At 40.1% G+C, this 26,632-nt stretch overlaps 1 long non-coding RNA gene across 1 annotated transcript; it reads right to left on the bottom strand.

Annotated features, from left to right (window-relative positions):
• Positions 1–549: 549 nt before the first annotated feature.
• On the bottom strand, positions 550–26,632 carry LOC122996000. Its single transcript, XR_006406911.1, has 3 exons — positions 26,090–26,632; positions 15,988–16,105; positions 550–1,307 (listed from the first exon to the last, which is right to left on the bottom strand). It is a non-coding gene; the product is annotated as an uncharacterized LOC122996000 (long non-coding RNA).

The raw sequence follows: 26,632 nt of genomic DNA, 5'->3' as shown, positions 1-26,632 counted from the left end.
GCATCATGATGTGTTTTTCAATGTCAATCTTCAGAGTTTTTCATCATGTCTTCTTTAGTGACAGTTTTCTTTTATGCTGTCAGTTTGTTTTCAGTATCACTGGTTTTTCAATTTAAACTTTCTGTCACTGTTTTGGTGTAGAGAGGAGGCCCTTGCTGGGCATACATTACCCAGTATGCCTTGCGGTCTGACAAAGATATCCAAGGGCGGTGGCATTATGGTGGACATTTTGAGCCAGACATTTGTAATTTTTGCTCTAGGACTGTTAATATGTCACTTTATCAAATTATCAGAATAACACCTGTTTGTAAATCTGCTGCAATGTTCTTGGAGCCACTGGCCAAGTGAGACAAGCTGGTCATCTCACAGCAGCAGTCCAGTCCTGTGTCATCATCCCAGGAAGAACATGATCCGATGAACTGATCTGCAGCTCTTTAGTGATTTCATGCTGGTGTTAATGTCTTTGCAGCATTTTGATATATGATATGTAAAGTGAAGCTTCATGTTTTTACTGGACAGAACAACAACGCTGCCTCTGGGGCTCTACATGAACAGATATCACCACATTTCAATAAACAGAAATGTATTAAAATGAACAGATCGGGTCTATATTAAATTTTGTTTAATATAGCAATTTCCAATTGCCATGGAGTGTGTCATTGGTGTCTTTGCTTTTACGTAGGAACCTTTGTTCACACCTTGTTGCTTGGGGACACAGCTATGATGGCACTCTCAGCCAGTTGTTCTCTTAAGGTACATCTCAAGTCCCTAATTTGATTGATCCTCACTTTTCACTTGAACTGGAAATTGTTCCATTCCACCATCATGAAGACCGTCCCAAAGCACTTATTTCTGCTCTGAGAAGCAAGGAGGGATCTCTGAGGAGCCATGAGTGAGGATATGTGCCACATGTCGCAAAGACCCGCCCTACTCCACCTCTGATTGGCTAGTAGTCGTTGCCCTCGTTGCTTAGGTTGGTTAGGTTTAGGCATGAGGAGTGAGATGGTTTGGGTAAAATATCAGAGTCAGAGCCAATCAGAGGCAGAGTAGCAGCGGCTACATTTTTTTTATTGTTTAGAGAAAAAAATTACTTTTCCTACATTTATAAGTGACATTGTGTTGCTTTAAACTTCCTTGTGTTTGTAAATCAATCACAGTGAACATTTCACATCTTTTGTGTTTTGTCAAAGTTACCTTGTTGTCACATAGTCTTGCAGGCAGGTGCTCTTTTGAAACGTCTTCCTGTTGGTGCTCTCATGCACACTTAGACATCTGAGATTGGAGAGAGGGCTGCTGAGTAATAATCTCTGAAATGCAAGAAACAATCAGATTAACGTTTATCGCCTTTTCAGAATATTCACATTTGTTGGATGACTTCACAACATACTATGGCTCATCGTTGCATTGCTTTGGGGTAGCTAATAGTCAGTTTAAGGATGTCAGTGTCCATGAATGCATCATGGAGTAAAAGTTTTGGTTGCTTGCTTGCGAGTGCAGCAACACATGACAATAACATGACATCGACAAAGTAACATTTTTAAACAAATTGCAGACTGAAACATGGGGAACCACCAGCATGTTACTTGAAGTTGTTGGATAGCAGCAGAGGCCTTTCTGCCTTGATAACTAGAGTGATTCTTTCATCTGGATTTTAATAAAAGAATAAACAAGATCATCATATGAGTGAATGACACATTATCATATGTGAAATGTAATTAAGAAATTGTCAGACACCATTAGAACGTCAAATGTAAAAGCTTTAAAGGAACACAGTATAGACTGATTCACATAAATTGATAATAGTAGCAAAACAGATGTTTATTTATATGAAAATATTATGAATTATTAGTTTTAATTGGGCTCTTGCATTCCCTCCACACTCTCCCACTCACTGTGTGCTGGTGTCTATCAAACAGTTCATTTGTGAGGCCACCAGATACATTATTGATGTACTATTAGTACCACTCTGCTTTGAAAAACACAGCCATCGCAGTAGATAAATATGCAACGAAAGAAATCATTAAGCAGCCTGGCCAAGCTTAACTGCCACAAAGTTCAGCGAAGTGCAACAGCAGTCAAGCCCATGTGTCTATAAAATCCCCTGGATCAATTGAAGAAATCAGAGACAAATCTCAATAGGAATAGCACGGCTGTTTGGCAAAAAGTAAGTCACTGGGGCGAAATTGATTATTTGACAATCCTGCTTAACTCCACACGTCAAGCCAAGTCTTATGGATTATCATTACACTCATGGACAATCACTCACACAAATAGTGTGCTGGCCAGGCTAAGGATCAGTAACAGTTATGTCTAGCACAGCACATAAAAACAGCTGCACTGGATGACTGGTGGCCAACAATCTGATCTTGACATGTGGAATTAATCACCAACAACCAGTTTAATCCACAATATCATCCTCCTATCAGCATCTCAAACACATAGAGCACATTCAAAACAGTTTGAACAATTTCCTTTCATTTTAGCCACAGTCATTCTTAAACCAGGTACTGTAGGTATTTGAACCAATCTGATGTCTCTCTCTAGCCCTAACCAAGGTCCCTTAGCCAAAGCAATGTCCAATCAGAACATGGTTTGATTTTTACAACAGTGATGTGTAACTGTGATGGAAATTGTCTAAACACACATATGAAAAAATACACAAACACAGCTGTAAGGAGACGAACCTCAACACAGAAGTCAAAGGAAGAAAACAGCAGGCGGTCTCAAAGAAAGGAAAATGAAATACACCTTATATAGTTTTCCAAAGACAATGAGACATCTGATTTGATAACATTCTAATGTTACACATATTCAATCAATTGACATAAGGCCATGAGATGCTACATGTATGATCACGTATTCATCTCATGCACGTCACATATATGGAATTTTACATTCTTAAAACATAAGCCCCAAATATAGCTAAAATCCAGCACGTTACCTTTTTTGGGCACGAGACAAAATAGCTCCCAAGGGCTCCTAAAAGAATAACAAGAGGCCTCTCTGTGACAAAATTGAATTCATGTTAAAACTAGGTATTTGACTTATTCTGCTTTTACATAACAGTTTTGGAAGGCACAAATCAAAAAATGGTTATATGTGTCAGTCTGGAGGAAAATCCAATTTAATTTAGAAGACTTGTTGATTTATATATACTGGCATGTTGCACACATGCAAAATTTATAGTCCCTGGTTTGAAACTCAAACAGGTTTTTGCTGTTGTCTTGCTTACAAGACCCTTAACACCATCAGTGTTGCTGCTCCCTGCACTCCAGGAGGTAACCGCTGAGATGTGGAGTAGAGGCCGAGTGGGTTGAATGTGATCGTTAGCTCCAGAAGCGAAGTGAAAGGTGTGAGGTTGGGGCCTCAAGAGTCGACCTCTCTGCTCAGTGAACCGTCGTTTTCATTTCTAACTCCGCTCGTTTGCCCCCTCTGTGTGAAGATCCGCTGGACTACTACGCCGACATGCAAAGTATTTCAGCTGTCTTCAATGATGCTGCATTCCTAACAGTAATTCAAGCTCATCTGCCATGACGGTCACATAACAGACAGAGGCAGATATTTCACGCAGCGGCATTGAAAACTGAAAAATAAAGTCGCTCCAGCACTTCTTATGATTCATGCTGTGGGCCTCCCAGAGAGTAAATTGCACTGTGTCAAATTATTTGCTTGTATGCCAGAAAATAGCAACCAGCTATCTATTCTAGCAATTCTTCCAGTAGCATTGCTAGAGAAAGAACAATTGCTACAATATTTCAGCATTTTGGTAACTACTGAAATCTAGCTGGATGATTTTCAACAGACTCGTTTTTTGTTGGGAGCAGTGAGAAAGAGAGAGAAAGAAGAATATGCCAGGGGCTCCAACTCCAGGGACCACGGGGAAGAGGATGGCATATTTAATGCCAGCATTTTCATGCATTTTTATTCACCACCAGCATCTCTTGTATTGCATACAAAAGCGACCCCCCAGTCATATTAATCCACATGTAAATTTCAGTGTCAGTTCTCTTTCATAGGGACTGCGCAGGGATTTGCAATGACTCCAAGAAGAGAATGGCAGATGTGAAGGTAGGGAACTGTAAAAATGTGTCTGTGTGTGCGCTGAGGCTTAAAAAAAAAAAAAAGGGAAATCCCACAACGTGGAGTTGGATAGCAATGTGTAAATTGTACAGTTTAGGATGTACGATGCACCTGAGATGGAAGGTGGGGATGGAGATATGGGATGGCATTGGGAAGGAGGCTGTGTTAGTGCTGCAGAGCAGAGCAGAGGAAGGCTCTCTGCCTGATAATGAAACCCTGAATTCCGTTTGATGAGTTGACGGCTGCTGCGTCCATGTGCTTGAACGTTCTCCAGTCATAGTTAATCTTTTTCATGGTACATGACGCTTCCACCCGAGAGAGATGGATGAAAGGCCTGACTTTTTCTGACATTTATTTGTGTTGCTGTTTGGCATGATAATCACCACTGGCCATCTGATAGGCTAGCTATCAAATCAGACCTCACTAACAGCGAGGTCAAGTTAGGAGGGATTTCATCTATCATTGTGCTCAATCGTGTTCTGCTCAAAGCTTCAGCTTCATGTCCAATTAGCTGGTAAATAATGGGATTTCAAGCGCTGATGGTAAGGTCACAGACAGCTCAACAGAATGTTCAACTTTTAGTAAGCACAAGCAAGAGATTACTCAACAACACTGGCTTTGTTCATCTGAGCAGATCAACACAGGGAGTAAGGGACGACGGTCAGTGGAACTCATTCTGATGACTTAGTGGATGTGTTAGTCATTTTGTTGTACTGAGGACAGCTCAAACTCATAAATGAAAAGGTAATAATAATGTGCTTAAAAGAGGCTATAAATGTTGCCTCTCTTATGTCCTCAGGCATCAGCTTGCCTGAGAGGTTCAGTGCACAAATGACTAATAGACAATCAAATGGATCTTCAAACTAGAGCTTTGCTTGTAGAGCCCAGGGCGAGAAACCTTTATTCTTTTCAAAAGCAGCTAAAAAGAGAAGTAGTATAGATTCAGGCCAATCCACATCCCGCTTGAAAGTTTAAAAATATAATAATGATCATTTATAACCATTTACTGCTCCATTCTAAAGGGGTTGCAGACAAGAAATGAGGATGAACAGAGTGACAGTAAACGAAGATAGATGATGGAGTTTACAATAACTTCAGTTTTGTCCCTTTAACTGAAACTCTTGTTCAGTTTAATTTCCTTAAAAGACTTTACAATCTGTATAGCATATGACACCCTCTATCCTTATACCCTCGACTCAGAAATGAAAAAAATCCCCATTAAACCCCTTTAACAAAGAAAAAAGGAATAAATCTCAGTAAGAGCAACAGAGGAGGGATTCCTCTTCCAGGAAGGACAGACATGCAACAGATGACATATACAACAGAAATAACAAATGGTACAGAATGGAGAACAGACTAACAACATTAAGTAGCTCTTATAAAGAAATATGAAGAATATATTTTAGGAAGATGTTGAGCAAATTCCAGTTGCCACCAAAACAGGTAGGACCTGAGCCTCCTCTCGACAGACTGATGGATAGAGTACATTCATACAAAGGCAGGGAGACAAGGACACATCTGCTGTTCCCTCTTTTGATTTTCATCATGTTTTATTGGATGAAACCTTACTTTTTTTCCTTGCAAGACTAATGGAACCTCATAACATGTGTCATGCTTAACAGCATCACCATCAGGCTACCCTGTGATTAGAAGATAGATTAGAACAATTAGAAGTAGATTATTAGTACTAATAGAACTTTGCACAAAGAGAGAGGAGGCACTAAAACGTGTGAATCAGTCTATACAATATGTGTCTGAAATTGACAGTTTTCTAAATATCAGTATGTCAGGGTTGGACAAAAACAATCTTATCTTCTGTATTCAGTAATATTCTAAAAGTCCACCTCCACTCAAAAATGTATTTTGCTTATTGAAACTTCACTTAAATACTTGAGCTTCACTGCACAGTTTTTTTTTCCACATTCATTTGCTGAAGGAGGAAAGTTTCTCCGTGTTCAACTTAAATCTGAGTTCTAACAGGTAATTGAACTATTTTATGAAAAGAACACATCAAACCCAAATTATTATTCAACGCAGAGTATTTTTTTTATTTGCCTTAAAACATGTCTGGAGGAGATGTTTAATCCTTTGAGATGTCAATTACAAAAATTGCTAACATTTAACAGAATTCCCAGCAGGCAGCATACTGTACATGATTTTCAGCTTAGTTACGTTGTGAGGGGTTTGGGTGACTGAACAATGACAGACTATGATTCATATTTCTATTATTATCTACCCCTGCCTCACTTTTAATAAGAAGAAGTTACAAAGTGTCACACATGCAATGCAAGACAATACAGTGGGAACGCTTTTTTTGGTTATCTCTGTATTTTCCATGCTAATATACCTATGTGTGATCAAGCTAATGAAACGACAGCTATAGCTTGTCTGAAGAAGCAGTCATTTATAAACTGAGAACAAAGTTACAGTCAGAGCCGAGCCTTTACATCAGTCACAGTGAGCTCAAGCTGAGAAAGATTAAAAATAGTGTGGTCACTGTCAGTGAAGTGATGGTAGGAAGAAAATCTGAAAATTGGATGGAAATGAGAAGCATATAGATGATTATTTATAGGAGCATGGATAAGATTAAATGTTGGCTAAGGAAGTGTTTTGACTGGGAAGAAGAAATGGTCAGTTGGGGATCAAATGAAACATTGATGGATCTGATGCACATGTAATGGCTGGGTGGATCTATTCCAGGACCATTTAACTAACCATGGTGAGTTCACAGCCACTTTGGAGCATCGGGTCAAATAATAGTTGTGCCCAAATTCCATATAAGCTTGGCAGTATTCATACTTATTAAATTTTGCCCACAGTTATACTGTACTTCTTTGTAATCAATGATTAAGCTGTCCCTGCAAGTCACATACTGTACCACTCAATAGGGCCATTAACAAAGGCTTTTCTATTCAGAGCAGAGTATTACGGTGTGCATAATGGTCCTGCTGAATCCTAATGCAGGAACAACTCAGATCTACATGCATCAAATGAAAGATGGGCACGACGTAAGAAAATCCTCCTCCATCAGAAGGATAATGCAAGCAGTGGTTGTGTTTCAAACTGAACATTCAGTACAAGGAACCAGAAGCTAATGGTGCTGCTACAAATTTTCCTTTGTCATATTTGAGGTTAACCTGTAGCCATGTTCCTGCTCTGTCTATTCAACAGGTTTTACCAACAAGCTAAGCAACAAGTGGAGCCAAGCTATGGCCAAAACTGGGAATGATTTTAGAACCAAACTAATATTCCCCACAAGAACAAAAACAGTTTCCTGGCTTAAATCTCTGCTTATGTTGGGAACATTTTCTGTGTGGCAAATATCTGAGTCGTCATTTTTCACTGATTAAAAGCTAAGAGTGCTATAATATAAACTCCAACTCCAACCTGCTACTGCACCACTGTATTACTTTCTGATTAAGTTCCCTTTTAAATGTTTTCTTGTTCATCATTGCCAGTTACAATGTCATTAAAGACACACGCCACACATGATGAATTGCTTTTCTTCCTTAACACTAAGCAGGTCTGTGTACTGTATCTGGTGTACAAAGAAATCCACTTCAGAGCCACTTTTATTAAATTAGAGTGTCAGAGGATGTGCCAGTGTTTCCACCAAGACAAAATCCAGTTCAATGCTGTTCTCTGATCCCTCTATAACATGTTTGCTGCCATACGCCCACAGCAGCAGTCGATGGAGCTGATTAGAAAACTGTCTGATGAGGGTGAAGGATGAGCCTAGACCTCCATCATATGGATAGAGCCTGCAGACGAATCCACTGAGCTTCATAAACAAACTCAATCAATTGCAACAATAAGATCATCTGAGTGAGTCTGCTTTCTCAGCACAGGAGAGGAGACTCTTGACGCTGTTTTCAATTCGAGGGCATGAATGTTTGTGGCTATTCCTGCATGGATAACTACAATTTCTGACTAAGCAATAATGTAGTGGGCAAAAAGAGTTTCCAAACAATCAAGAAGAGAGGAGAGGTTCATCTTTTTTCTCCTTTTTTGAAGTTCAAAAACATTTCTCAGAGGAAAATCTGCTCTGGAACAAGAAATAATCTCACAGTGTGAGATCAAGTGCAGTCAGCACAGCTAAAATGCCAGGTGATTCTGACTGAGGAGCATTAGTTGAAAGGGTGGGAAGGGTCAAGAGGAGGAGGCAGAGGTGTGTGGGCTCCGGTCACATGACTTGCACTCAAGTCAAATTTGTATTTTTAAAAAAAATGTTGATTTTGATTTTAGACTTAACAACATGAAGAAAGACAACTTGACTTTGATGTTAACATCTGTGGACCCGGTTTTAGCTGTGCGAGTGCAGCGACAAGAGTCTTTGGCAAACAGACTGTGTGGGCGTCTCTGTGAACACCTGCTATATTAGTTCATGTATGTGCAGCAGCACAAAGCACAAAAGGGCTGGGTGAAGGCGGATATAGATCAGTGGGTGTAGTGATTATTAAAAACTCTCTCAGCCAGTCACATCACTGCTCTCATAGCATGATAACAGTTAAACATGATAACAACAGCTCAACAAATTAAAAGCAATACTACAACAATACTAAGCAATACAATAATACAACAATAACGTCATAAATTAAAAAATAAATAAATAAAATGGTCAGATGTTTATATGACTGCATCCACGGTATGGACTTTCCCTTTAAATAAAGTTTTAGGTGTAGGAGTATTTCTATGATGTCTATGACGTCCCTGACCACAGAGACGAGCAAAGCCAGTTTCAAGGTCAGGTCAAGGTCAAGAAAAAATAGGGCCCTATGATTCAGAGAGTGAGCAGGCAATGCTGTCCCTAACTATCTGAACAAGGTGGGAATGTTGGCTAGAGAGTGCAAAAGCAACACACTATCAAACAAGTGATATTAGTGATGCTCTGCTTGAAGAGGCAGAGGACTGTAGCAACCCCAAAATGAAAAGCAAAGCTTTGAATTCATTATGTCTATGGTCATATGGTATGATATTCTATTTGCTGTGAACACTGTCAGTAAGACACTCCAGTCCAGGGACATGCAGCTGGATGTGGCCTTGTCTCAGCTAAATGGACTAATTGACTTCATGCGAAAATACAGAGACAACAGATCTGTGTCTGCAAAATCCCCTGCAACAGAGACTGCCTCTGATATGGACACTGAACCTGTAATCAAAGCAACATGATGAAACACAAACGGGATGAAAATCAAAATGAATATACCCCAGACACAGAGCAAGCATATATAACAGACTACTTTATTGTGATAATGGACCAGGCTCTCACTGTTCTCTGTGCCCATTTTAAAAAATGTAGTTTGGCAACATGTTTGGATTTCTTTTTGATCTGACCAAACTGTGTGAAATGGAGGAGACTGACCTGCAAAGACACAAGACTGAATGATGCTCTGAGCACGTCTGAAGCTCAGGACATAAACGCACCTGACCTCTACCATGAGTTGAGGATACTTGGAGAGATACTTCCAAAGTGAACAACTACAGCACATCAAACACTTTGTTTTCTCAAAAGGATTAAAAGGAACCTTCCAACTGTAAGATTGCGCTCAGGATCCTGTTGAGTAACAGTAGCATTGGGTGAGCAAAGCTTTTTAAAGTTGAAACTAATCAAAAACTATTTGCGCTCCTCCATGTTGCAGGACAGACTACGTAGGCTCGCCCTTCTATCAGTTGAAAAGGATGTTGCATCCACGTTGGACTACAAGGATTTTATCGTTGAGTTTGCAGCCAAGAAGTCAAGGAAAGTGACTTTCACTTAATCCATTTATGTGTATGGTGAGTTGGACTGAGTCCATCTCATTTGTTTGAGTTACAGTACAGTGCACACTACAGTAGGCTAGGCCATGTATGACCTGACCAGTATGAAAAAATAATCCTACACCATAATGAAATGTATAGACCTGAAATATTGAATTAAAACATTTCAGCTTTTGTCATTTTTACATAGAAATGTCATGTCAAAATAGGGACAGATGAGATGACTGTCATCAGTGGGTGTTGATTTTTTCCTTTGAAAGACTATAGCAACTAAGCTTAGACAATGTGCACATGATGCTGTATTATTCTAGCCTACTTGTTCAAAATGTATTGCCTATATATTCCCGTATCATACAGCCTGCAATGGATCTAGAAGAGCGAGGTCTCACCAAAATAACTGGTCTGAAAAATGATCTAAAATATGAATGAAATGTAGAATACAGACCTGAAATATTGAATTTTAACATACTGTCATACTTCAACATGCCAAAATAAATTGACAGCTGAGCTGACTCGATGATGATGTGGATGATTTTTTTTTCCTTTTTGAGACTATAATAATAAAAAGTCATAGCTGAGACTGTGTGCATGATGACGCTGTATTCTTCTGCTGGTTAGAAATGTATTGCACTGAGATTTTGTGTGCAGTAGAACTAGAATAGCTATGTGCGTGTGACTGTGATTCATGCGCATGCATGTCAATAAGCAGGACCTTGCACAGGGCGTCGCACCCTCCCTGTGACGGCCCTGCTTTTGACATACCTCTTAACATCTGATAACACCTTTGCATGGGGGGTAAATTGGTGTGGGTCTATTACATTTTACAATTAGGTTGTGTCAACAGTAACTAACACATTTTGAGCATATGACTGACTAGGGTGCAGAGAGATCTGGTTGTTATGTCTCGACCTGCTTCCCAGGTTATATTTTTAAGACTTTTTGTCATTCATTCATCATTTCCTGTTTTATTTTGAAATACTCACCTCTCCTCTCGTTTCAGATACGTCACTTCCTGCCCTTGTGTGATTGCCTACTCTGCCCTGATTAGTTGTTCCACATCATCTCTCCCTACCTAGTGTATTTAGTCTGTGTTCACCTCTCTCTCTGTGATTAGCGTTCCAGCCTTTTTTCTAGTGTGTTACTTCCCTGGTATTTTTGATCCCTGCTGGTTCAAAAACTACTCAAAACAGAGGATATTTTAGTTGCTCACAAAACTATTAATTTCTCCATATTAAACCAAAACAGAAGTTATAAACAACAAAGATCATTGAGCCAGCCCATATTGCGAGATATACTGTACATTTGTTAACTGAAATACATGTCAAAACAATATGTGAACAAAATGTAGCAGGGTGATACACAAACAACATACGTGTTTTGTCACAGAAAAGAAAAAATTCTTCAGGCACTCTAAGGCAGAGAGAGGTTATATTAAAAGGGCTTTGATGGAAAAATAATTATCAGAATTTATTTTTATTCTTTCATTTTTCTGATTTGTTATTTAAACTCTGTTCTTTGGCTTGGTGTGATAATCACAGCAGCTCTGCCTCCAAAAAATATGTGTAACCAAAACTGACCACCCAATCATCCCTGGATCATGGGAGTTGTTGTTTTCATTGTTAAACAACCAGCTTCTCCAGGATAGGAGATTACTGATTACTTCAGTGTTCATCGTTCAAACCAAATTATCTGCAGAGGTCTCCTCCTCCCAGAACAAACAGATAACAGGTAAAAACACTGAATAAATCAGTCTCATGTAAAAATTCAGTGTTTCTCTGATGCTGTCCGGTGGTCACAGGACGTAAGGAGGGGCTGTTAGCCAAACTGCTGCTAACATTTGCTCAACTTGTTTCTCTAACTTCAGACACAGACGGTCAACATGTTTTTTACCAGGAGCCGAATTATCTGCAGAGGTCTCTTCCTCTCCAAAACAAATGCACACAGGGATTAAAACCAGTGAAAACACTAAATAAAGCAGTTTCACTTAAAAAAAATCAGTGTTTCTCCGACACTGTTTGGCGGAAAGGGGACGTCTGGAAGGGTCTGTTAGCTGCACTGCTAATATTTGCTCAGCTTGTTTCTCTGATAACTCAAGATCCAGACATCCAGTGACTAAAATCCTTCATCCCTCCAATCCTTCGTTAAAAGATACAGTTAAAAACGTCCAAGATCTAAAAAAGTTACGACGCATACATCTTGTACGCACATACTCTTAAAATTACGGATCTCTCTGGGTTTGAAAATTGTTGGAAACATTTGGGATAATGTAAGTACACAACTTAACAAAATATATAACATAGGTCTAGTTGTTTTAGACATTTGAATGCAGAATAGTTACATATTATAGCTTTAAGAAGGTTATTAACGTGTGTGGGCTAGTGGGGCAGCTCTTTGCAGCACAGAGTAATGTAAATGACCAGAATTTGGTTCAAACAGCTGGAAGAATGTGGGTGAGGAAAATGTGTAAGTGGGGTTCTCTTTTCCCACAGTAGCTAGTTTCCATTGTATCCATTGTTGAGGAAAAAGTAAGCAGTGCACTTACTGTGACAGAAGCCACAGAAGTCATCCTGACCAAGCAGAAAGCTCAATCCTCAATGTTTGGCTTTCATGTTGAATACATGAACCAAGTGTTCCCTGCTCTTCCTCCTCCTCCTCCTCCTCCTCCTCCTCTTCCTTCTCCTCCTCAGGAGATGTGACCGATAATGTCAGAATCCCTCCTGTTTAATTTTTGCTGATTATGAAAAAGGATATTAAAAATGTTCTCTGTCAACCTTTTGCAGTCTGTTTACAGTTTGTAATCCCATAAAGCAGTGCTCAGAGTTATAAAATAATGTAAAGCCCTCTTTACTGAATCCTATTCTCCTGTCATAAAACTAAATGGCTGCCATTTTTATTTATCTGTAACATAACTACCATAAAATTGAGCAGTGTTTCATGTCTGAATGCTGCATGCCACAGAGTGAGAATAGACTATACAACAGCCAACAGAGCATTTAGTATAACAGTGGTGACTTGGCCATCCGGAGGACTGAGATAATTTCCAATTTAGCCCGCTGAATGAGACAATGCAGAGAGAGCATTGTGGTAATCTGTCTTTTCTGTGCCAAGCCATTTGTGAAAATAATTTAAGAGAAGGACCTGCGGTGATAATCTCTCCTTATTTGACTACTGATGAGCCACACCACATTGGGAGGGGGGCTGTTTATCTCTATAAACCAAGGTGTCAAGTAGGATTTCACACAGAAAACTGCCCTGAATGAGCTCAACAGCTTTTGTTATTCCAAGAAAGACAACGTAGAGGCTATTTTTAAGATTTTATTTATTTTAATTTTCAGATGACAATGGTAACACATACATATACAGCTGAGGGAATGGGAATGTGTGTATATTATATATATATATATATTGATCTTGTACTAAGTGCCTGTCTTTCACTCCAGCCTTTTCCAGCCACTGGTAGGATTTCTTGATATCAGCCACCTCTATCTGTTGGTGGTACATGCCTTGTAGGGGCTTGACCCTCCATGATGGTTCCTCCTCCTCTGCATCATCGGGTTTCGGCAGCCTGAGGTATTCACTCAGCAGCTCATCTTTCGGGGCCATCTTCCTGATGTATTCCTGGATCTTGGTTGTTTCATCCTGAACAGTGGCTCTGACGCTCACCAGTCCTCGGCCTCCCTCGTTCCGCTTAGTGTACAGTCTCAGGGTGCTGGACTTGGGGGAAACCCTCCATACATACCCTCTTGATATCAGAGGCCTCTACCTCCTCATTTGGCCAGCTTATTATACCAGCGGGATATCTGATGACTGGCAGGGCGTATGTGTTGATGGCTCGTATCTTGTTCTTCCCATTTAGCTGACTTTTGAGGACCTACCTTACTCTGTGTAGGTATTTGGCTGTGGCTGACTTCCTCGCGGCCTCCTCATGGTTCCCATTTGCCTGCAGGATCCCAGGGTATTTGTAGCTGTCTTGAACATCTCTTTGATACCATCCAACCACACTTATCTTGTCCGAATGACATTCTGATATTGTTGCTGTAGATCCTGATGATGTGGATCAGTGAGTCGATGTCCTGCTCATTCCTGGCATACAGCTTGATGTCATCCATGTAGAGGAGGTGACTGATGGTTGTTTCACTTTGGAACCGGTATCCGTAGCCACTCTTTTTGATGATCTGGCTGAGGGGGTTCAGGCCTATGCAGAACAGCAGCAGGAATAGTGCATCACTTTGGTATATACCGCACTTGATGGTAACTTGTGCAATCGGCTTTGAGTTGGCCTCCAGAGTTGTTTTCCACAGCTCCATTGAGTTCTTGATAAAGGCTCTTAGTATCCTGTTGATGCACATTTCAAAGCATTCCAGTATTCATGTGTGTGGCATTGAGTTAGAGGCTTTCTTGTTGTCAATCCAAGCATTGCACAGGTTGGTCTGCCTGGTCTTGCAGTCTTGGGTGACTGCTCTATCAACCAGTAGCAGGTGCTTGGCTCCCCTGGTATTACTACCAATTCCTTTCTGGGCCCTGCTCATGTATTGGGCCATGTGCCTATTCTTCTTAGCCGCTATGATGACTGGAGCTTCCATCCCAAGTATGAACAAATGGAAAATTTGACCTGATGGTGGCGCCAGAGAAAAATTCAGGATATCTTCAAAATTATTACAATAAGTCTGGTGTGACAAAGAGGGTGAGATGTGTTTCTAACCGTACTGGTCATTTATTTGTTTTCCAGAATACCATCTTTATTTTCAATGTTTATTGATTTAATATTTAGTTCTCTTGAGTTAAGTATTAGGTTTACTTGTTCTAAGGTGGTGTTCAGACAGACATTAGCTTTGTGTGAAAAAAATGCAACCCTCTCATTCATTTGAATGCAGGCAGTGTGTTGATGCAGCAGGGGTGCGAACGCAGAGAGCTCTGGCAAAACAACTTAGGGTTGTCCGGCAAGTTGCTGCATAAACACATACACACAAGCACACATTCCTGCACACTATATTTGATTGTTAAAGATAAGATGAAATAGTTGCCGCTGTGATAACTTTCCAGAGTTGTGAAATCCTGTCTGTGAGTATTACTAAAGTTTGGCATCTGATAAGCCTTCAATATGTCCATCATGACTTCCTGGATTGTATTTCATTATCTCACTCGGACCTTAAACAACACGGCCCCACCAATGCAGCCCCTTGCATTGTTTTAACACAGGGCTGATTTCGGTCTGAATGCTGCCTAATACACAACAAGTTCCCCAAATTAAACAACCAAATAGGTCGTTTCACCATGCACACCAGAACGACTCATAGAAGCATTTTCTAATCAGGCACCTTTATCAGCAGTAATTGGCAGAGCAACATCATTGTCTGTGCTTTCCAAAACCATTACACATCTGTTAAAAATAACAATGTCTTATAATGTGACAATCATGCTTAGTGGTTATTAAAGTGGACAGCTATTATCCCGTACACTGCCATCCATTGGCCAGCCATTGTAAGTGCAAGACAAGTTTCTCAAAACCAAGGTTTAGGGAAAGATCATGGTTTGGGTTTAAATGATCATTTGAAATGTGGTGTGGGTTAAAGATACTACTTCCTAGTTAGGTTTTCAAAAAACTTGTGATTGGAAATGTGACAAGCATTAGGAAGCAGGAAGTGAACAGCAGTCTCCTGCAGAAAAGTCCACCAAGTCCACTTTTTGCAAGTCTAACCAGCCACCCAAACTGCCATGTCTGAATATGGCAATTTGTCACCTTGTATGTACTGTATGACATCTGGACTGCACCACTTCCCCGAGTCATGATTACTATGGCCACTAGATGGCGACTGACATTACGACCCATTTTTCTTGAGAGGACACTTCCTGTTTTATGTTTTTTCTAATGTCATCAATGATGTCACAGGTTGTACCATGTGTAGGGAGTTGAATTGGGGTGAAATTGTTGTGTTGATTTGTAGTGAAGAGTGAAGATGTGACGTTTTCTTTGTAATATGGTGAGGAATATTTAAGTATTGCAGTGATTGCACAGGTAGTATTGATACAATTATTTGTTTTAGGTCTAGGGGATATAATTACTACTGAGTCCTCTGGCTGTACCAGCCACTAGCAGGCCACAACATAAACTTTGGTTGGCAATCAACAAGAAAAGGAAGCAGGCCTTACCTGAACCCTGGTGAGCTTGACTATAGCTTCCTGCTGTTGCTCCACCTGTTCCCTGCAGTGTCGGACATGAGATTGTGTGATGGGCCAGCACACTCCGGTCCTCTTCACATCTCAGCAACTAGGCACAGAGCTCAGTATTGGTTTCAGTTCATTTAGGTTAACAAACAGACAAAAACAGAAACTTAACCTAAATACTTCAGGGATGAGGGTTATCATTCATTATTCACAGTCTCAAAGAAAAGCTCTGGCACGCTTGCGTCCATATCTCCACTCTAGCGTTCTCTCTTGGCCTCTGCCCTCAGTCCAGCTCAGATCTTGAAATGACAAATGCCAGCCTGTGACACTTGAGGTGAGAGAGGGACCGACACATCTGATCTGATTAAGTATGGTTCCTGCCTGAGCTGATTGGTCGGTAGAGTGAAGGGCCGATTTAAGGGAATTGTGTTTTGTCAGCTGAAAGAAAGGATGTCCTTGTAGTTGTTTGCATGTGATGTTGCTTAGAGTTGTAATATGAGTTGTTGCCATTTAAGCCAAGTAATTATTTCATTGTTGCTTTTTTAATTTGTAGTAATTGTAGTAATAATATTTTAGTCTTTGACAATGTCAATTTGTGGCTGACTCCTAACACCTTCCTAGACACTCTGGTTAGGCTTCCTTACATCTGCTAACAGTTCATATCTGAACCAAATTCTTTGCCAATTTATCTGACAAATGTTGAGATATTTCACTTTATAAGTCAAAACTGTTACCTACTGGTGTCACTAGAAGTCATCGGTATTCATCCGCTTGGCACCATGAGGCATGGCAACTCTTGGTGTAGCTGTTGAGCTATTTCTTGACAACAGAGGGGGCTCGATTGACCGACATAGCCATCCCTAGATCCTTTTCTCAAGAACCACATATATATGTATCAATTAAAACTTAAATGGTTTACAATTAAATGGTTTACATCCAGACAGAGACTTCACCAGTGAGACCAAACTGAGGTTGAACCGTAGAAGCAGTTCACGGCTTTCCATTGGTTGATTTTGCTGTCAATCAAATGTGACTGCTAGTTTTACTGCCTCTAACTCTGTTTTTTTTCTCCCGCATGTGCTTGTTCTTCTCTCTCTGAGCAGGGTTAGTGCCTTTGTCCCACTCAGTAAGTCAGAGCCCAGAAGCCCCACCCCGCTGTGATGTGACCATGCTTATATCAAACAGCCCCTGCTGCACTCAGACACAGAGCTGTTTATGTGTCACATGTCCAAATTGCACCAAAAGAGCGTCTGTCTCCACAGTAAATCAGCTGTTGAGTGTTTGATGTTTGTTTATTTGTGATTTTGAACCTAACCACCGTGAAACAATCAGAAAATAACATTAAATGACAATAACATCACAGGCTTTCTCTCTCTCAGAGAAAACTTTCCAGCCTGTCTCTCTGTCGCTTGCTCGTGCTCCCAGCTCACTCGCCCTCTCTCTCTCTCTCTCTCTCTCTCTCTCTCTCTTTTTGTCTTGTCTTTTTTAAGAGGAGTCAGGAAACCCATGACAAAGCCTAACTTTTAACATTATCATACGTAGAGAGAGGTCATCCCCTCGTCTCTCTCATGGCAGGGTTGTAAAGCTCTGATCATGACATGCAGGCAGAGTCCAGAAGCCCCGCCCCGCTGCTGCAGAGCCAATCAGCTGATAGCTTGTTTATTCACAGTTTCAGTTTATTAATATTAATTGCGCTGCGTGTCCAAATTTCAAGGAGATCAGAAACCTTTCAATTCTTGGTTTTGCTCTGTTCTTACATTTGATGCTTAAAGTGAACCAATGAACTGGAGCAGTCTCTAGTGTTATCATAATGACAACAATAGATGCAACCATTTCCATTTCTCAAGAATCTTTTTGGATTCGTTTACTCAAGCATTTTTAAATACATGTTACACCGTGTCCTAACAGCAAGCCAACGTCTGACTATCAGGCCGCATCGTGTAACACCAGACGCTCTCTGTCCACAATGAATTAAATATGCACTTGTTACATCATGTAAACAAACCAGGTATCTATCAGCTGTGCACTCACATCAGGCTGCAGATGTAACCACTCAAGTACAAGATGGGTGAGTACTTGCTATTCTATGTTTGTACTTTTTAAACAGGAAACATTCATTTTATATTGTGATATTTACATGTTTCTTTACTGGAAGTGACATGAAATATATCCAACAGCAACTCCCTCCAGCCAGCTGCTACCTTATTGAGGTTTCTGTAGTGAAATGAGGAGGTATCATAGAGATAACTCCTCATTTCAACTAAATGAATCAGCTGTTCCTTGTCCATGATACACTTTCAACGTGAGCGACAGAAAGTACATAGAAACAGGACGTCTGACAAAAGTTCAGCTCAGAACAGCACGCTGCATGGCGCTGCTCAGTGCTGCGTCACTAGCGGTCAGTTTTTGTTCCAGGCTTCAAACATGTTTATTTGAGCTGTGAAGTTGGGCATTTTAACATGGAGGTCTGTGGAGATTGACTCACTTTTGGAGCCTCAAGTGACCATTTGATGAACTGCAGTTTTTGGCACTTGTGCATTGGCTTCATTTTTCAATGAACTGCATAGACTAGCTTAAACTTACTTACTTCTTCTCCTTCATGAAATGTAGGAGCTTTCAGTGACCCTTCCACCACTGTAGAAAATAAACCGCAGCTTTGCCTTGGGGTGGGAGGAGCTAAAGAAGAACTGGACTTAAAGATGGATGATGTAAGGAAGACGTGAGGTAGAATTGGATCCAGATCAGCTGTGAGTCATTGAGTTTACTCGATTGCCGCAGGAAGAAATCCTTTATTGGATTTTCTTGATTAAACAGATGATGTTCTCATTTAAGGGTGTTGGCGATGTTGTAAGTGTTAAAAACTGGATGACTCTGCTAAAAATCACAGCTGAGCAATTTCAGCTGTACAAAGCACCTTTCCACAGACTTAAAAACTCAAAAATCATATGTGAGGAAAGCTCTCACAGTGCTGCTGATGAGAAAATTATTTTTTTTTTGCTTTTAAATTTTCATTCTTTGTCCCCTGTGGCTGGAGAACATCATTCAACTCTAAAATGTAATTTGGGCAAGGATAGCAAATCTGGCAACTCATTTAGTAGACTTGGGAAAACTGTTGAAACCCTACCTTGTAAATTTAGACTCACAAGAGAAGTGTATACAACTTTCAAAAAAAATCTAGTCCATATTTAATCAGATCTAAGCTCTATGGGAGGATGAGCAAATGAGTTTGTGCAGTAGACAGCCCCACACACCACAGTTTGGTTATATATTGATCTCCAGCTGCAGCCTGTCTTCTACATGAGCTTATCATCTTTGGCGACGAGACCTCCAGGGCGCTATTATCCACAAACTTGTAGTTTGACGGACAGCTGGCAGGTGATACAGTCATTGATGTATAAGGTGAGCTCACAGTTATGTGAAGCAACTTGGGACTAAACTGCTTCATCTGTGACTGATCCTGGATTTGATCTCCAGCTTCAGTCGTTTCTACAGCGGAGTCTTATATATATATATATACATATACATATATACATATACATATATATATATACATATATATATATATATATATATATATACACACACATATATATGTATATATATATATATATATACACACACACACATATATATATATATATATATATATATATATATATATACATATATATACACACACACACACACATATATATATATATATATATATATATATATATATATACATATATATACACACACACACACACACATATATATATATATATATATATATATATATATACACATATACATATACATATATATATATATATATATATATATATATATATATATATATATATATATATATATATACATATATATATTCATACAATTTGTTCCAGAGTACTGAGACATGCAGGTCAGGTGAGGGCATTTTCAAACCTATAGTTGGTTCGTTTTGGTTTGAATCAGTGGATGAGTTGGTAAACTTGGTGTATTTTTACACAGAAAAAAAATTCAAGCCAACCAAAATGCATAACATCATATAAATGCATAAATTTCTGCATTTATATGATGATTTATCCAAAGTACTTTACAGTTTGCCACTCATTCATACACACACTCCATCGGGAGCAATTTGGACAAGGACACTTCGACACAAGAGAGAACATTCTCTCCTCTCATTGGTCAGATGTGTCTGAGGCGGGAGACAACATAAACACAGGAAGAAGGTCCTGAAGAAGCCAAAATACTTTGTTGTTAGTCTAGGTTGGACCTCGATTCATTCTCCGACTAGCTGCTAGCAACTCTGGGCTAAACAGCCCCCATAGCCCCCCAAACTTGCAGCCTTGTAGTCAGTCAGATAAAAGGTCAGAACATGTTCCCACCACAAAGAAACCGTCCAGAATAAGTTTGGGACCAGACAGAGACCACTCACTCTAAAGGGTCTCTGTACAGCTGTTTTGGTCTTCACCCAAGTATGATTGCTGTGTTCAGATCTGCTCAAACAAATCTTAGCAAAGAGGAAAACCAACCACCACATGGGTGTCTATGTGTGTTCTTGAGACTGTCCTCTCAAGAAAAACTACACAACAGATTGTAATGTCACCTTCTCAAAAACAACATACAGTTACATTTGAGCAGCAGTAGTAATTATGACCCGTTCAGATGTGGTATCATTCAGAAGGGGAGGGGTGGATGGAGGCATTAGCCCAACAGTGGACTTTGCCACAGTCTCCTGTTTCCAACTGCGAGTCAGGACGTTTTTTTAAAAACCGTAACTACGATCATCCCCTAAACTTAATCCTGTGGTTATTATTGTAGCCATAATGATGAAGGTGGCCTAACTTTAAGGAAGTAGTAACTTGAACCCACCACCACATTTTCTATAACCTCACCACAAACCACATCTTTCCCTAAAACTAACCAAGTGGTTTTTGTGCCTAAACCTAACCAGACCTTAACCACAGTGTTGTCACATCATAACTCATCAGTAGGACTTGTTGCTATTCTGGCTGTAGTGGACAGTCCAAAGTGTTCTCTGCATGAAAGAAACAAGAAGCAGGTAAATTAATGGATACATTTACTAGCCTGAAAGAGCAATACAAACAACCCTACAGTAAAGGACATTGTTCACAACTGGCATCCTTGTGTTATACATTTCATCCACTTTCCTGGATGTGAACATCCACTGCAAGGTGAGGCTGCTGTGACTGCATTCATCTCCAGACCTGTTTGGCTGGAGATGATGGGTCTTTCTCTGCTATAGGTGTTTACTCTCTTTTGTCTTGTTCTATTATTGATAAATCTATTTTCATGCAACAAGGTATGCATGGGGGGGGGGGGGGCTGTTGGTAAACAAGAGGCACATTTCTCTCTACTCGTTTTTCTCACTCTAGATTTCTGTTGTGTTCTGCTGAAGCACTGCCAAGGTTGTTGTCTTGTAATGTTTGAAACACATTTAAAGAGCTTAATGAGATGCCTCATTTAACTCTCTGTGTCTGGAAGGAGTGGAATGTGATCTTCTGACTGTGAATTGAATCTTTTCTGTTCCATTAGCACAACAAGCCCAGTATATGTGTTTATGTATTTCTTTATTTAAAGGTTCTACATGTAAGAATCAGAAATTCTCTCTCATTAGTGACACCGATGGCCATTAAGTGAGCTGCAGTCAGCATCCTGTTGCTTGTGCACCTGCTTGCACTTTGTCAGTGCGAGTATTGCAGATAATGTGTTTTTCCTCACTTCCACTTTTTTATAATAACATAAACGATCACTAATGTTGTGTTTTGCATCATGTTTCAGCAAAGCATCTCTCACTCCCACTCAGTCAGACCCCTCCCCTGCTGTACAAGTGCACGTTCACACACAAATACACAAACACATAGACCCAGACACCACTGGCCAGTAGTGATGCTCGGGTAAGGGTTCTTTAATACCCACACCCACTCGACCCATTATGAGAGCCAATCTGTGCCGCTCAACCTGCAAAAATATGCATTAATCAACCGTCCGGACCCAACCCGACCCACAAAGCGTGTTTATTAAACGCCTGCAGGCTCAGCCAGCTGTGGCCGGGGAGCAACATGCTGCGGTTCTGTTGTGAAATGTGTGGTGGTCGACGGAGGCAGCGAATCATCTCAACCCCCCCCCAAAAAAACAAAGGACTGTAGCCAGAAAACGGTGATAGCTGGCATGGTTAGGCAGCTGGTGGGTAACAGAGCTAGGGAGTTCATATCTGCAGGGTGTTTTTTTTGTCAGATAAGTTATCACAGTTTTTGTTGTGGTGGGTGTCTGTCGTTTGTTGATGTTAGCAGGTGAGAGGCGAGGCAATCAGGAGCACCCAAAAATGTCACATCCATTGGATTTTCACTGGAGAAACAGCCTGAGTCTTTCACATAGAAAACAGATATAAGCAACTGAGAAAGTCAAGGAAGGTCTCATTTTTGTAAGTTATGTTACAACCCATTCATTGGCAATAAAAAAAATGATTAATGCATGTAAATGACTTCACAGTTCTTACCTATAGCCTCTTTAAATCTCACAGGTCTGAGTATGTGAAGGTCTGTGCAGGATTAGTTTTATAGTTTTATAGGAACATATCAGCTCTCTCAGTCATTTAAAGCATATTTACATGAAACAATAAGGTTGATGTTAACTCTGATGATGTAATGATCATTACTGTTGCAGCTATATTTGAATTAGATCATGTGTTTTTACACTATTTTTGCTTCTCTGCTGTATCTTTATGTGTATCTGTTACACTCATGAGGAATTTCACAGCTGAGAAGAAAGAATTTCTATAAAACCGTAAAAGAAGAAGTATTTCTTTTGCTGAAGCTGTTGTCACCCATTTTATTCAGAGGAAGGAGAGGGCCAACATTTTCAAATATTGGAGCTGTGCGCCCTCTGCTGCTTCCTCCTGAAATAACAACAACCTCCTCTATAAATATGATCATCCTCATCCATCAGCAGCCAAATCAAAATGAGTCTGTGTGCAGCTATGGGATTAGGAGACAGAAAACACACCTGTGTCTGTTTCAACTGGCAGGAATCAATTGCCCCCCGCCCCCTCCCACCCCCCACCCCCCCGATTCAGCATAATGGTTCCACTGATTTGCTTGTAATGTGCATGTTGTGCATGCTGGTAAATTGTCAAATCTGCTGGTGAATCCTGTGTCAATATTTGCACTTAAAAATGGAGTTTTGTCATGTCACATGATCTGTGCAGGCTGCTAACCTTTCCTCTAATGCCACTCCTGTTCAAAATCTGATGTGAAAGATATTTAACAACAGCAGCAAGTGGTTGTGAAGGTGGAATAGCCGTGCATACATTAGTCAGACTCTCTCCTGGGTATTTTTCATGCACTTTAGGAGCAGCTTGGAGTTAATGGGGGCTGTGAGGCAGGCATTATCTAGAATAATGACTTGCAAATGGGCTGAAATGGTAAACAGTATATCAAATAAAAGGAGACAGGGTGACATGAGGAGATGAGGTAAAACCTTTGTAACAACAGAATAATGCTCTCTGATTCCCAGAGGAAATTACCAGTGAAATGTCCTCCAAACTCCAGCTGAACTTATGTGTTTGTTTGTATGTTTTGGCTGTGGTCGGCAGTTTACACTAGTTTCTCTGTTAAAAAGGGGAAAAAGTAAATATGAAATGAAAAAAGCTTTTTTTAAAAAAAAATCTGTAAAGAGGAATATTTCTCATTGTGTTCTGTCAGGTGTTTTTGCTTTTTACACATATGCAGTCCTGATCCTCATTGACAAACTTATTCAGACTTAACTCTACTCTGAAGAAATCAGATGCTTCCCCATTTTAAAAAATGATTTCTTCACCATCTCATCGCTCTCTTCCTTTTCAACCCTCCAGCCAATATTAGGATAAACTATAGGAAAAAGGGAGGGATTAGAGTAAATGAATGAATGTAACTTTAATGACTTCCTGGAGGAAAAAAATGACTAAAGCAGCAAAGAATTGGTAAGAATAAGAAAAGCACAAAACTACTGAGAAAGATTAAAACAATAATTACATGAAGCAAACATACTTATTAGATATTAAGGTTATCCATCATCACAGTCAATGTTGTAAGCTGTAGAGGATGGGAGAGAATGCGGTGGTAGCAGTTATCACATTATCACCCACATACAGATGCAGGAACATTATTATTGTCCAGAAATGTGTCCCTCAAGTACACAGAGATATGGAAGCAGCACAAAGCCGGAGCATTCAACAGCTCAGACACAAAGACATCTAGTATATAGTAGGAGTGTGTGTGGGTCACGTGAAGGGAAAACTGAGCAGGAATGTGCAGGCGGAGCAGAGGGAAGTCAGACTAATTGTCAAAAGAAAAAGGCGCCCTTTTGTCCTTTTCATACATCACCAGCAAGGATGTTGCACTGATCATCCGAGCAGCTAACAGCAATAAAAACAGGTTTTTGTTGGGGTTTTTTTTTCAGTCATTTTACTGTATACAGGCGACATAAACAACTCACACTGGTCTGCAGTCAGCTTTTAAAGCTACATGAATGTTTTCATCTGAACCATAAAGTCATGAAACACTTTTCTAATCTATGAAGGCAGAACATCTGCAGCTTTTTTAGATTTAAAAACTGTCAAAATATGAGAGACAGCTAGTCTGTAGAGAGAGAGAGGGAGAGAGAGAGAGAGGGAGAGAGAGAGAGTTTACTTCACACCATAAATAGTAAATGTGTATGAGTATGGGCAATATTTTGGGCAAGCTGTAGATGAAAATGGAAATGTAACTACTGAATATAAGTGTGCAGTTATTTGGATAAAGCAAGTAATATAATCTAGAAATATTAGTTAACTATTTTCTAAACAAACAGGGAAACTAAACATCGGTGCTGTCTGATCTGATACACTTCAAAACATGATTTTCTGTTAGTTTCACATTGACACTAACTGAAGTACTGTGCTTGAGTGCAGTTTTGAGGTATTTGTGCTTTACTTGAGTATTTGCATGTATTGTATGCTACTTTTTACTTCTACTCTGCTACATTTCACAAGAAAATATTGTACTTTCTTCTCCACCACATTTAGCCTCATCGCTCAGTAATGTAGCACAATATACCGTAAGTTTTCCTTTAGATTCAACACCTGGTGTCGAAACCCTGGTGGGGAGTTTTCATTTAGAAGAAAATACATCAAACAGATGCAGGAACATTATTGTCCAGAAATGTGTCCCTCAAGTACACAGCGATATGGAAGCAGCACAAAGAAGAAAATACATCAAAATATGGTTAAGAATATTTTTGATCCCAAAGTTTGATTGAACTCCATAAACTATAAGCTGAATGAATCAGATGGATAATCTAGTCTATGAAATTGTGAGTGATATAAAATCATAATCAGGCATTTGCAAGGTCAGCTACGTTTCCTCTCCGTGATTTTAACATCTGAATAAACTCCCGACGTTTATAAACAAAGGTAACCAGTTAACAGGAAAACCAGTTGATTTGTAACACCGGCATCCTCCATCAGCTGTGCTGGTGACACAGCGCCACTAGCTTAAAAACATATGTGAAGTTTGCGGACGTAGTAGCTAAATCTGTCCATGGAAAAAAAAAATCAATAGATATCTTAGTTACAACAAGATTGAGCTAGCAAAGCAGTTTTGTGTTTATATGTGTGGTATTTATTCAGTTTGGGAAATGCCACGATCTCTAGAAAGCATTAATGTTAGTTCAAGTTGGCTGGTTGACTCACGACAGTGATGCGGTCATGAACGAGGCGCTTGACCGCATCACTGAAACACACCCTCTCTGTAATACTGCTTAATTAAAAATGCTATATTCTATCGTCATAAGTCGACACAACCAAGCTCAGAACAAATGAGCCTAGATGGCCATAAATAAGCGAACAGCAAAGAGCTCAACACCACAACGAAGCGCAAAGACAACTTTTTAGGGATACTAACCCATTCTGTGACAACAACTTTATGACAACAACCTCAATAGATAAGCATGGACACACTGACACTCGTCACCATCTATAGTAATCGATCGAGCACAACAATATGGCCAATGCACGGACCAGAACAACCAAGGAAGGATGATAAAGTATGCGTTCACTCACCTGCTGACGGCTCAGGAAAGGGCAGCATGGCGGTTTTTCCTCTGGGCAAACTTCACCACGTTAAACCCGCGGTTAATTTTACCAGCAGTTTGACTGATGACAGTATTCTGTGGCTGGTGGGCTCCGAGGTGTCTGCCTCTGCTTCTCCAGTTTCTCTTCCAAATAAAGGGTTTATACCCTGTGCTCGAGTATGAAATCCACTTTATTTTCTTCAGGTTAGCTGGCGTTAGCTAAGAAAGTCTCCCCTCTTTTTTGCCGACTGTACCAAACTCGCGCTGTAGCCGCACTGCAGCGTCATTTGAAATCTCTCTGTCTGACAGCTAACCAATCAACCGTGAAATATGAAATGACGCTTTAGTGGGGCTACGGGCTGTCTGTCCCACTTGTCATTAATTTCGTGTGATCTACATTGAGTACACTAACACTCTGAGCATGCGTATTCGTATTTTCCCACGTACAATACACATTGCATTGTGAGAGAGGCGCTAGCCCATGGATGTATTATAAGAGCTGGATACCGGACTAAAAATGGCGCCCATTCAG

The sequence above is a fragment of the Thunnus albacares genome, chromosome 13 (assembly GCF_914725855.1).
Source record: "Thunnus albacares chromosome 13, fThuAlb1.1, whole genome shotgun sequence".
Taxonomy (NCBI): Eukaryota; Metazoa; Chordata; class Actinopteri; order Scombriformes; family Scombridae; genus Thunnus; species Thunnus albacares.
The sequence above is the reverse complement of the archived record's forward strand: the minus strand, read 5'-3'. Positions and strand labels throughout refer to the sequence as shown.